Source organism: Astyanax mexicanus, chromosome 2 (genome assembly GCF_023375975.1).
Source record: "Astyanax mexicanus isolate ESR-SI-001 chromosome 2, AstMex3_surface, whole genome shotgun sequence".
In the NCBI taxonomy this organism is placed as follows: Eukaryota; Metazoa; Chordata; class Actinopteri; order Characiformes; family Acestrorhamphidae; genus Astyanax; species Astyanax mexicanus.
Genome location: NC_064409.1, coordinates 5,884,225 through 5,895,000, shown reverse-complemented (window position 1 = coordinate 5,895,000; position 10,776 = coordinate 5,884,225). Strand labels below are relative to the sequence as shown.

The window sequence follows — 10,776 nt, the reverse complement described above, 5'->3', positions numbered from 1 at the left end:
TTACGATATAGTTTTTCATATCAGCCGATATCGATATGTATCACGATATAAATCAAATCACTTTCTGTTACACTTAAAGGTTTCTATTTTTACTCAGAAGTGACAGAATAAGGGAGTTATGGACAAAATCACTAGCAGGCTCAGAGCCTTGTGGACAGACACTAGGATGTTAACATCTTGCCAGGTGGGTACAGCTTTTAAATTAATTTTAAAAAGGGGACAAATATATAAACTAAAAAATATGTAAGACCCTTTACATTATATGTCTGTTTAATTTAAATTGCAATAACACTTTATTTATTTTTATAAAATTATATTTAATCAAAAGATCATTCCCCTCCCTGAATGCAGGCAACTACATAAAGCAAAATACAAGAGTATATCACAGTGTTCATTTTGACAGGTGATTTTGATACAGTCTTAGTCTTTTCACTAAAATGTATAATAGTTTTAGTTACATTTTAGTCTATCGGATATTATTAGTTTTAGTCAGATTTCAGTCTAGTTTAATTTTGGTCATATAAAAAGTATGTATTACATATGTTTTACTGTTTTTCTATTTTCTATTTGTTGTAATTTTAGATAATTTACTGCTTATGTTTTTTTTTAAATAAGAGCCTTTAGTTTTTTTTCATTTAAATTAAGCTAACATTTAAATATTTAAAAAAAAAAGTGGCCTATAATGGAGGTGGGAGGAATAAAGTCAAGTTTCTGAAATGATCCACTTCTACTGCAGTACAGATTTATACTAACATTACTGGCTTTCAGTAGACTAGACTTACATTACTTAAGTGTATTTAAAACTCCAGTTCAGTAACAGCAATGTTTAGCTCAGTTCAAATACAGCTAGACAGATTATATAATCTTCTGTATTTAGTAAAATATCCAGCATAACAGACTCTCTATCTGTTAAAAACTATAAAACACAAAGACAGAGGAGAATGCTGCCCTCAGGGTTTTCTAACAGAAACAGTGAGAGTTAGGAAAAAAGATGGAAAGTGCTTCCTTTCTGTGTGTTTATATACTAACCCCTCACTCGTGCTGAAGTTAACCTTAATTTACACGAAACGTGGATTAACACGGCTAACGTGCGTTACCCATTAGTTTATTAGAATGTAAAAAGCAGTGAAAGCATCTTAGCTAATGATGACAGATTGCACAGATCCCTTTTACACCTAAACATCGCTAACTTTAAACTGGAGACAAGCTAATCTAACTAGCAGCAAACAGAGCAGCGTTTACCTGCCTTCAGAAATCTGAACAAGCTCACCTCTCTAAATATCTTGGAGACGCATGCCTCATATTTAAAAGGTGAGTTTTCCAGTGTAGCGCCGCTGAATAGTATAAATGAAGTTTATCCAGTAAATGGGAGAGAAGGAGCCGCTATGTGAGGAGTTCAGAGTGGAGGGGCTCGGGGGGTGGGGCGGAGGGGGATGGTGGAGAGGGGAGGGGAGGGGTTGTACTGGGCTGAGCAGCAGTTCAGCGTGCTGCCTGATCTCGTGCTGCGCCTTTTCACAACGCTACTTAAACGGGAAATAGAAAATTTAGTTTATCGAATTTCTCGCCCCGACTTATCGCGATATATAGTTTCCTCGATAACTATCGATATCGTTTTATCGCCCAGCACTAACACACACACACAAACACACAGAGACACACACACAGAGTACTGCTGTTTTATTACTCACATCCCTCACATAGTTTGTAAGAGTTTCATGTTTGGATTGGAAAGATTTCTACTACAGTTTCTACTGTGAGAGCTACTATAGTTTACCCAGTTATTTACCTTTATTTGTCTGTAACTGTTGCCATAAGGGATAATAGAAACTTTAAAGAGGCACTAAACTCTAAAACTAAAAAAAAAAAAAATATATATATATATATATATATATATATATATATATATATATATATAGCTAAAATGTGTTCCTTTCGTAGTCATCAAACATACCAGTTTTTTTTTAAGGATTTTTAAAAAATCTTTCCTAATCTTTAACCCCTTAACCCCTTTTTGTCAATTTTCTGCCTGATCTATCCCTGCCTGATCTATCTGTATCTTTAAAAGGTTTCATGTTTGATAAGAAAATGTTACTAAAAATCCTGACTGCAATTAAAAATATATTGTAAAAAATTATAAATCTGCAACTTACATAATATATTGAATAAAAATTCATAAGATTGGCGCTTTTCTGAACTTTTTAAAAATATTATTAAAATCAATATTTTCCTGACAGCAAATAAAAAATGAATATCCTCAAACCCTTCCGTTACGGTCATCTAGATTTTATATCCATTTCAAATTTAAGAAATTAGGGTTGATTGCTCTGACTGATCTAAAATTATTAAGTGAATAGAAAGAGTGAATAGGCAGCTTCTCCAAGTGTCCTGTGTGAGTTTCAAAGGCCTCAAATTTTCAGAATGTATTTACCTTAATTTACTCCAGGCAAAAGGGTTTTATATCATCTACACTTGAGGACTGTATTCGCGCCAAGACCTGTTAAGGGGTTTAAAAATGTATTTATTGTGGTTATTTCCGCCTCTGCAGCGCCCTCTCAGATTCACTTGTGCTATAGGCATGGATGATGTGACCGTGTATTTGCTTTGATACTTGAACACATCACAATATGCAGATCAGTCGATCAATAATATCGCCCCCCTGCTGCTGCTGCAGCTCAGCCAATCAGCTCTCCCTTCTGCCCAGCCCCTAAACCCATACATCACCCAGTGCCCTTCCCAAAGTAGGTTTTTATTTTTGGCTGAGGTTGGAGTCAGCAAAAACCAAAGTGTTTTGTTACCCTTTAATCGATTTCTAAATAAGCGTAATATAATAATAACCAGTAGCGTTCTGTTATTTTCAGATCAAAAGATAAAGATTAATAAAAGAACAGAAAGATTGCTTTATCTCATTCTATTGGAGCTCTTGCTCTTAAAGTAGCCTTGATCTTGAAAGATAACATTATTAATATCGCGCAGCGTTTTCTCTTTGGCCGCACTTTGAATCAGTCGTAAACGCATGTGACCTTCTTTAACGACTGTATTTAAAAAATGTAACACCTGATTTATAGAGGCTGGAGTTTCCACTGAGCCGAGGCCGCTGCCGATTTGTCAGTTTGCTGTGTGTGTTTTGGCGTTGAGGCCTGGCTATCTCAGCTCACAGCACAGCAGATTAAGCAGAGGGGAAAGGCTGCATATAAAATCAGTGAGGGACAAAGGGCAGGAAAGAAAAGGAATAGTAGTTTTTCAGGGAGAGACGGATGAGGAATGGAAGACGGAGGGATAGACGGATGGAGGCGCAGCCCCCTAAGGCTAGGCAGTGGGGTGCAGGAGACACCGGCAGGCAGATAAGAAGAGGGCCAGAAAAAGCCTGCAGTTCGCCCAGACAACAGAGAATGCTCACTCTTTTCTCTCTCTTTCTCTCGCGCTCTCATCTTTCCTCGCCGCGCTCCCTGCGACGCGTCCTCTCCTGTCCCTGCCTTTTCCCTCTATTTTTCTCTTTGACGGGTCTTCCTGGGGTTCTGTTCTCGCGTTTGTCTTTATATAAATATTTATGGCTGGGCTCTTTTCCTCATCTCTCTGTGTATCTGTTCCTCCGCGTGCGAGGGGGAACGCGCTGCACACATGCTGCTTTCTTTATCTAGCTTCAGCCCTCAGAGATGTGATTTACTTTTTTACCTCGCAATACTTCATAACAGACATACTCCCCCCCCACATACACTTCTCCTCCACCACCCTACCTCTCTCTATTTCTCTCTATTTCTTTGTCTCTCTCTATTTCTCTCTCTCTCTTATAGAGTCAGAATTCTGTATGGTAATTCTGCAAAAACAGACATTCCCAATCCCTCTTTTTTTATTTTTTCACTTTCTGACGATTTCTTTGATTATTCCTCCATCTGATGTACCTGCACAGTCTTCTTGTCTCTCAGGTTTGTGAGTTAGTTTGTGAGTGTTTCTACTGTGAGAAAAATATAAATTAACTTTTTTTACTTTAGGTAATCTGCAACTGTTGCCATAATTGAAAAATTGATCATTTACAGCTCTGTAAAAAAGTCTACTTAAAATTATGAGTTTCCTTTATTTTACTAAATTGAAAACCTCTGGAATATAATCAAGAGGAAAATGATTATATGGAGGATCACAAGTCATCAAACCACCAAGCTGAACTGCTTGAATTTTTGCACCAGGAGTAAAGCAGCATAAAGTTATCCAAAAGCAGTGTGTAAGACTGATGGAGGAGAACATGATGCCAAGATGCATGAAAACTGATTAAAAATCAGGGTTATTCCACCAAATATTGATTTCTGAACTCTTAAAACTTTATGAACATGAGCATTATTTGAGGTCTGAGTCATTTCTCATTTTCTGCAAATAAATGCTCTAAATGACGATATTTTTATTTGGAATTTGGGAGAAATGTTGTCTGTAGTTTATAGAATAAAACACCAATGTTCATTTTACTCAAACATTAACCTATAAATAGCAAAATCAGAGAAACTGATTTAGAAACTGAAGTGGTCTCTTAATTTTTGTCCAGAGCTGTATAAAAGCTGTATAAATGATTAAACACCCAAACAAATAAAGCTACCTTAAAGTTAATAAACAATTATAGCACTAGTTTGATAACTCATAACTGGCTTAATGCTATTTAATGTAGCAGAGATGTTACAGAACTTTGAAAGTTCACAGCTTATTTTGTTGTCTTTAACCACAAAGTTCTCAAAATGTTGCAGAATGTTTTGAACAGACAATTCAAAAGTCCACCCTTCACCAGTATTGAGTTGTGTATTGTGGGAAGTTATCATTTACAATTTTCTATTTAAAGAGTAATTTACCAAATGCTAATGAAGTGTAACAATGGCCCTGAAGAACAAGTGTCAGCAGTATTAGCATTCAGAACATGCAGCGCTTGCTTTCTGCACTCTATTCCCTGTGATTTATAATACAGCACTGCAGTTCAATGAGTAGATATTAATGCTTTTGCCCAGTTGTCTCATACTGCATACACAGTTCTCCTTTACATCTGGTCAGTGCTGGGTACTAGTTAGTATTGTGTTATGTTAGTACTACATGAACAGAGTAAAAGTGTGTAAATTACCAGCAGTAAGGAATACGACTGCAACAAATAATTTTATGTTTGACAGTCAAAAATTCTACTATATAATAAAGTAAATAACATCTGATTTATCCAGATTATGAGTTTTTCAGTTACCAGAAACTCTTATGTAGCTGCCAGATTTAAAATTTAGCTTTAGCTTAAGGTTGTTTTATGCATTTGCTAGCTGCTAACAGTGAAGGCAATGATAATGGACACCTCAATTAAAAATTCACTTTTTTAACTTTAACTACAACTTTCCTACTGATATAAAATAAAATTAAAACTATATAATATATTTTTCCTGAATGTTTTGAGTATAGATAATAATAATTAAAAGTGAGACATTTGTGAGAAACCTACTTTAACTTTTAGTTTAAAAGTATTTTGTATTACTGATATACTTAATCAGTGTATTAGGGACTTTTGTTTTGACATGGTTTGTTTGTGATGTAACAGTTGTAACAGAGAGGAATAATTGTCGATGTGCTCTGCCTATTCCCAATTTTTGTGTTCCACATTAAAGCCATCATTCCAATAAATAGCTTCACAGTTTAAATGCGCAGGTCAGTATCTTCTGCAGAGACGCACAAAGTGCTGCACTGTTAAGATATGAACGTGCCAAAGTCAGAGCTCACCTGCCTCTTAAAGGGAATGACAACTGGCACGTTGATTAATTAAGAGAATTAGTACATGCCCTTTGTGCGTTTCGAGCTGCACAAGGTTTATTTTTTGTGGCCTCACGATACCAAAGACACACCAACACACCCTAAATCCAGCAGCACAATCCGCAATGGACTGGTGTGCTATAGATGACTAAAATAGGGTCCCATATGTCTCTATATGAAGTTAGACAAGTTTCTGTGTTTTAGAAAATAATTTGTGTTGATTTGTGTTGACTGGATTATATAGCACACTATCAATAAACTTCTATTTTCTGTTTTTTTTTTTAATACACAATGTGCACCAGATTATAAGGTGCATTTTAAGAGACACTATAAGGAACTTCTAATTCAGCAGATCTCAAGTTATGTAAACAAAACTGTAGAAAAAAAAGACTTTCTTTTAAAGTCAAATGAGCACTGGATGTTAATCTGCACAGATTTCTCTCCTGAAAACTGTTTAATTGGATAAGGAAAATGCTTCCGTTTATTTACAGTAAGCTTAAATTTCCAAATAACTACGCTACACTGAGGAACCCTGAGTGTTCTGGTAAACCAGGGTGATATTAGCTAGTGGCACGTCTCATGTAGCTTGTTTTAACACGGCAAACACGCAGACTACAGTCTGCTATACTCATCTCTGAACGGGGAAAGAGCTAGTGTTTAGCATGATTAGCAGCTAATACTAATGCTGCTCCAGCAATGCTAACCGGGGTTAGCAGCAGGCTACAGCCCGATAATATAATAAATAGCTAGTGTTTAGCGTGATTAGCAGCTAATGCTAGTTCTACTCCAGTCTCAGTGCTGGAGAACTTAACTGAAACTCCTGTATAGGGCTGTACCGTCAATTTTCGGGAGAAATTAAGGATTTTAAGTGCATCTTATAGTGCAAAAAATATGGTAGTTGTTGAACCCCAAGTGAAGAATGCCCAGTATCACAGTATTTGTTAAGTTTTGTACATATTGTTGTTGTTTTTGCTTGTTTTTCTGAAATCTGATCAAACAGCGATGTCTGAGAGGTGATGATTTACAAGCTGTGTGTGTGAGTGTATAAGTGTGTGTGTGTGATGGACACCTCTGTTCGCTGTTCTCAGTCAGACAGACAGACGTATTGGGATCATGCGGACTGAAGGAGTGTGAGGGGAGTTCTGTGTGTTCTGCACCCCAGTGTTCCAGTTAAGTACAGGTCTCACTGTAGGGAACGGCAGGAGAGAAATAGAGTATAGAGTCCTGTACTCTCTCTGTCTATCTGTCTGTCTGTCTGTCTGTGTGAGTGTCTCTCTCTTTCTCTCTTTCTATCTGCCCGTGTCTCATTTTGAAGGGTCGAAGATTGCAGTAGTCTGTCTTGTTCTTGTCCTGTCCAGATTATGAATAATACATCGCCTCCGTTTATGATGCAACAGCCATGTGGGCAGTGAAAGGTGTGTGTGAGTGTGTAAGTGAGTGTGTGTGTCTGTACGCATATGTGTGTGTGCAGAAAATAAAAAAAGAAAAAAATCTGGGGTAAAAGTTTATATCTTCAGCTCACTTTCTCGCCCCTCCTTGCGTTTTTCCCCTCAGTTCTGCAGAGCCCCTTTGCTCCTTCTCTAGTCTATATAGAGAGAAATCCATCATGAAACTTTAATGCGCATCTTCTCTCTATCTTCCCTCCTTCAAGCTTTGCATCTGTGTTCTCTTTCTTCGCCTGTGTGTGTGTGTGTGTGTGTGTGTGTGTGTGTGTGTGTGTGGGGTTGACTCTGCTGCTCTGCTGGAGGTTTTGCTGTGGGTTATTAAGGAAGAAGCTTGACACCCTTTTACAGTGTTTAACATTGAATACAAAACTCGATCTTGTGTGGCAGTAGCTTTAAGAGTCGATGAATCATTTTCTATCAGTTTTTCATGTATATTTTTACTGTATTTTGGTACTTTGTCTCTGTGTCTCTCTGTGTGTGAATGCCTGCAAGTTTCACTCACGTGCAAGACCTGGTTTTCACATTTTTCATCTTCACAGATGAACTGTACGCAGTATTATGTTCTTTTAGTAAACTTCTTCGCAAGCCAACATATCATTTAAGCATCGGCATCCCGATGTGCACATGATTCTTGTTTCTTGACACAAGAAGTGGTGATCGACAGTTCTGGTGGAAACAGGAGAGTTGAGGTGCACATTTAATTCTGCCGTGATTTGATCAGACTTGGTTTTATGTTTTTTGGATACAATCCAGGTTAGCAGCCGAACATCCCTTTCAGACAGCTTCCAGCGTCTTACAGCGTCCACAGTTAATCCTGTTGGATGTGGTTGGTCCTTCTTGGTGGTATGCTGACATTACCCTGGATCCCGTGGCTCTTGATGCATCACAAAGACTTGCTGTCTTGATCACAGATGCGCCAGCAGGACGTGCACCAACAATTTGTCCTCTTTTGAACTCTGGTATGTCCCCCATAATGTTGTGTGCATTGCAATATTTTGAGTAAAACTGTGCTCTTACCCTGCTAATTGAACCTTCACACTCTTACTGCTCTTACTGGTGCAATAATGTGCAATTAATGAAGATTGACAACCAGGCTGCTCCAATTTAGCCATGAAACCTCCCACACTAAAATGATGACAGGTGTTTCAGTTTCATTGTCCAACCCCTGTAGATACACAGCGCTGTCTCTGTGTCTGTGTGAGTGACAGGCTGCTGCTGCCTAAGAAGCGTGAAGGGGAGGGGGAGCGTGAGGGGGGGGGGGGTTGGCAGGAGTAAACAGGAAGTAACAGCATGGCCTCCATCCACATGATTGGGCACGTGCTTGTAAACGTGAGCATGTGTGGAAAGCTGTGCACCTCAGTCTGGCACAGTTTTGCAGCGCAGATATTTCCAGTTACAGCTGAATTCACGCTTTTAGTCCCAGAAAAACGCTCTTATTTACCTACCTAATATTGCTATAGATATATATCGTCGAAAAATGACCATTGCAACGTAATTTTTTCCAATATCGTGCAGCCCTAGTGTTTATTATGTGTGGCGATTGAAACTGTCATCAGTATTCAGGTGAAGTTATTGATTTTTTTTAACATTATTAATGTTGTAGTAGTGCCTCAGGTCTCAAACAAAACCAAAAACATGTCTCAGTTCTAAAAAAATATTCAGGCCTGAGCACGAAGAAGAACAAGAGAAAAAAAGGAAGAAATAATGTTTTTACTCTTATTCTCCATCTGCTTCCGTCAAAGCATTATTGTTTCTGTTTTTTTTTATTTCTTTCTTGTTTTTACCCTGTTCAGCTTAGAGTTTGTGTTTGATGAATAACACTGTTCATGTTTTTTGTGTGTGTGTGTGTGTCTGTGTGGTTATGTAGTTTCTCGATTATGTCTTGTCCATGGTAGGTTAGGCATTTACTGTACGTTAAAGCTATAATTGGGAATAAGTGAAGATGGTAACGTTAGGAGCGTGAAATAACACAAATACTCTCCTCTCCTGCTCTGTGGAGTCGTCTTCAGGTGAAAGCTGCACATTTTTTGAGTATTTCTGCTTGTTTTGCTGGGTGGTGTTGGTTTTAGCTAGCCGCCTGGACTGTGGTTAGGTTAGTGTAGCTTGCTTTAGCTCAGCATAAGCTTAGCTTAGCTTAGCCTAGCCTGGCTGGTTAGCGTTCTGGCTGTCAGACGGCAGTAGCCGAGCGATTTTCTTTCCCTTTTTTTCACAAAAGACGAGCCAGCGCTGCGGGCGAGCGTGCCGCGGCCGAGCGCTAGCCTGTGCTAAGCTAACGCTGCTGCGGGTGTCCTTTGTGTATACGCCGTTACTCGGCAACGCATCGGCGGAGTGATACAAGTTTAGTGTGAGAAGGCTGTGATGTTATCACATATATCAGCACGACTAGATCACTTCTCAACCAATCAGATTGTGAGGTCGGAACTAACTGTTTTATAAGTTTAAATATATGTGTGTTTTTTATTGTTAGCAGTTTACGTACAGTAAAAACTTCCCTCTTTGCTGCTTGTAAATAAGGGATATGGATTATGGGTCATAGAGAAGATAAGTGAGAGAAAGAAAGAAACAAAGTAAGAAAGGAATTTAAAGCCAGGAGATAAAGAGCTGTAGGCCCTGGAGTTAGAGGTTAAAAAAAGCTTCTTGATCCCAAACTCTCAGAAGTGTGTGATGTGTGCTGGTCCTCCCCAGTATTAACACTGAACCCCATCCTCTGTCTCTGCCCTGCATCCAGTCCTCAGCCTCTCAGGCTCAGACACAAGACTGCCGGTTCTGCGTGACCTAAAAAATGAAATGAATCAATCAGCACTTCTATTTCGGGCTGTATTAGAAAGATTTTGTTCCGTTAAAACATCTTCTAAAAGACACATGAATAATGCGCTGGGAGAGAAAAGGAGGAAGAGCGAGGGGCGCTGGGGAGGAAGAGTGGGAGAGGAGAGAATAGAGCCTTAAGGAGTCATAAAAAAAGAGAAAAGAGACATAAACCATGTCCATAGTGTCTCTTACAGTCCATAATGAGTAGAATCACTGCACATGTGGATTATAATACACTGAAGACACACAGCGGCACATATGATTTTTAGGAGTAGATTCTAATTTAAAGGCAGACTGCTAATATACACTTCATTTGTGTCTTTTAAACATCCTAAAGATTACAGTTCTAGATCTCAGTTCTACATCTCTTTGAGATGCTTCAGAAAAGTTTTTCAGTTTAAATATATAGCTATATACACTGCAAAAAATCTATTGGCAAAACTAGAAAAAATATATATGTAAATTGAGACGCAAATGCCTAAATGAAGCAAAACATTGCCAATGGGGTGAGCAGATTTTTCTTTTTAGATTTCTTAAAATAACCAATCACAACGTCTCAAAATGAGTAAAGTAAGACTTAAATCAAGCCAAAATTCCTTTATTTTGGGTTAAATTTGTACAGAAAAATCCGAATAACTTGACTTGTGATTTTTTGTGCTTATTTTGATTTTAAATTACTTAAAACAAGGTGAAAATTCTAAAAAGACTGAATAAAATTCTTATTCCCAAAATTAGTAAAACAATCCTTATTAAGTCAAAAATTCTT

General features: G+C 38.0%; 2 protein-coding genes across 2 annotated transcripts in view; one reads left to right on the top strand and one right to left on the bottom strand.

The window, feature by feature from the left end:
* sult4a1 (sulfotransferase family 4A, member 1) overlaps positions 1-10,776 on the bottom strand; it is a 282,375-nt gene that overhangs the window by 142,302 nt on the left and 129,297 nt on the right. The gene's annotated exons all lie outside the window — the stretch shown is intronic.
* The window catches only part of mpped1 (metallophosphoesterase domain containing 1), a 71,041-nt gene that overhangs the window by 6,108 nt on the left and 54,157 nt on the right, over positions 1-10,776 (top strand). The window lies entirely within an intron of this gene.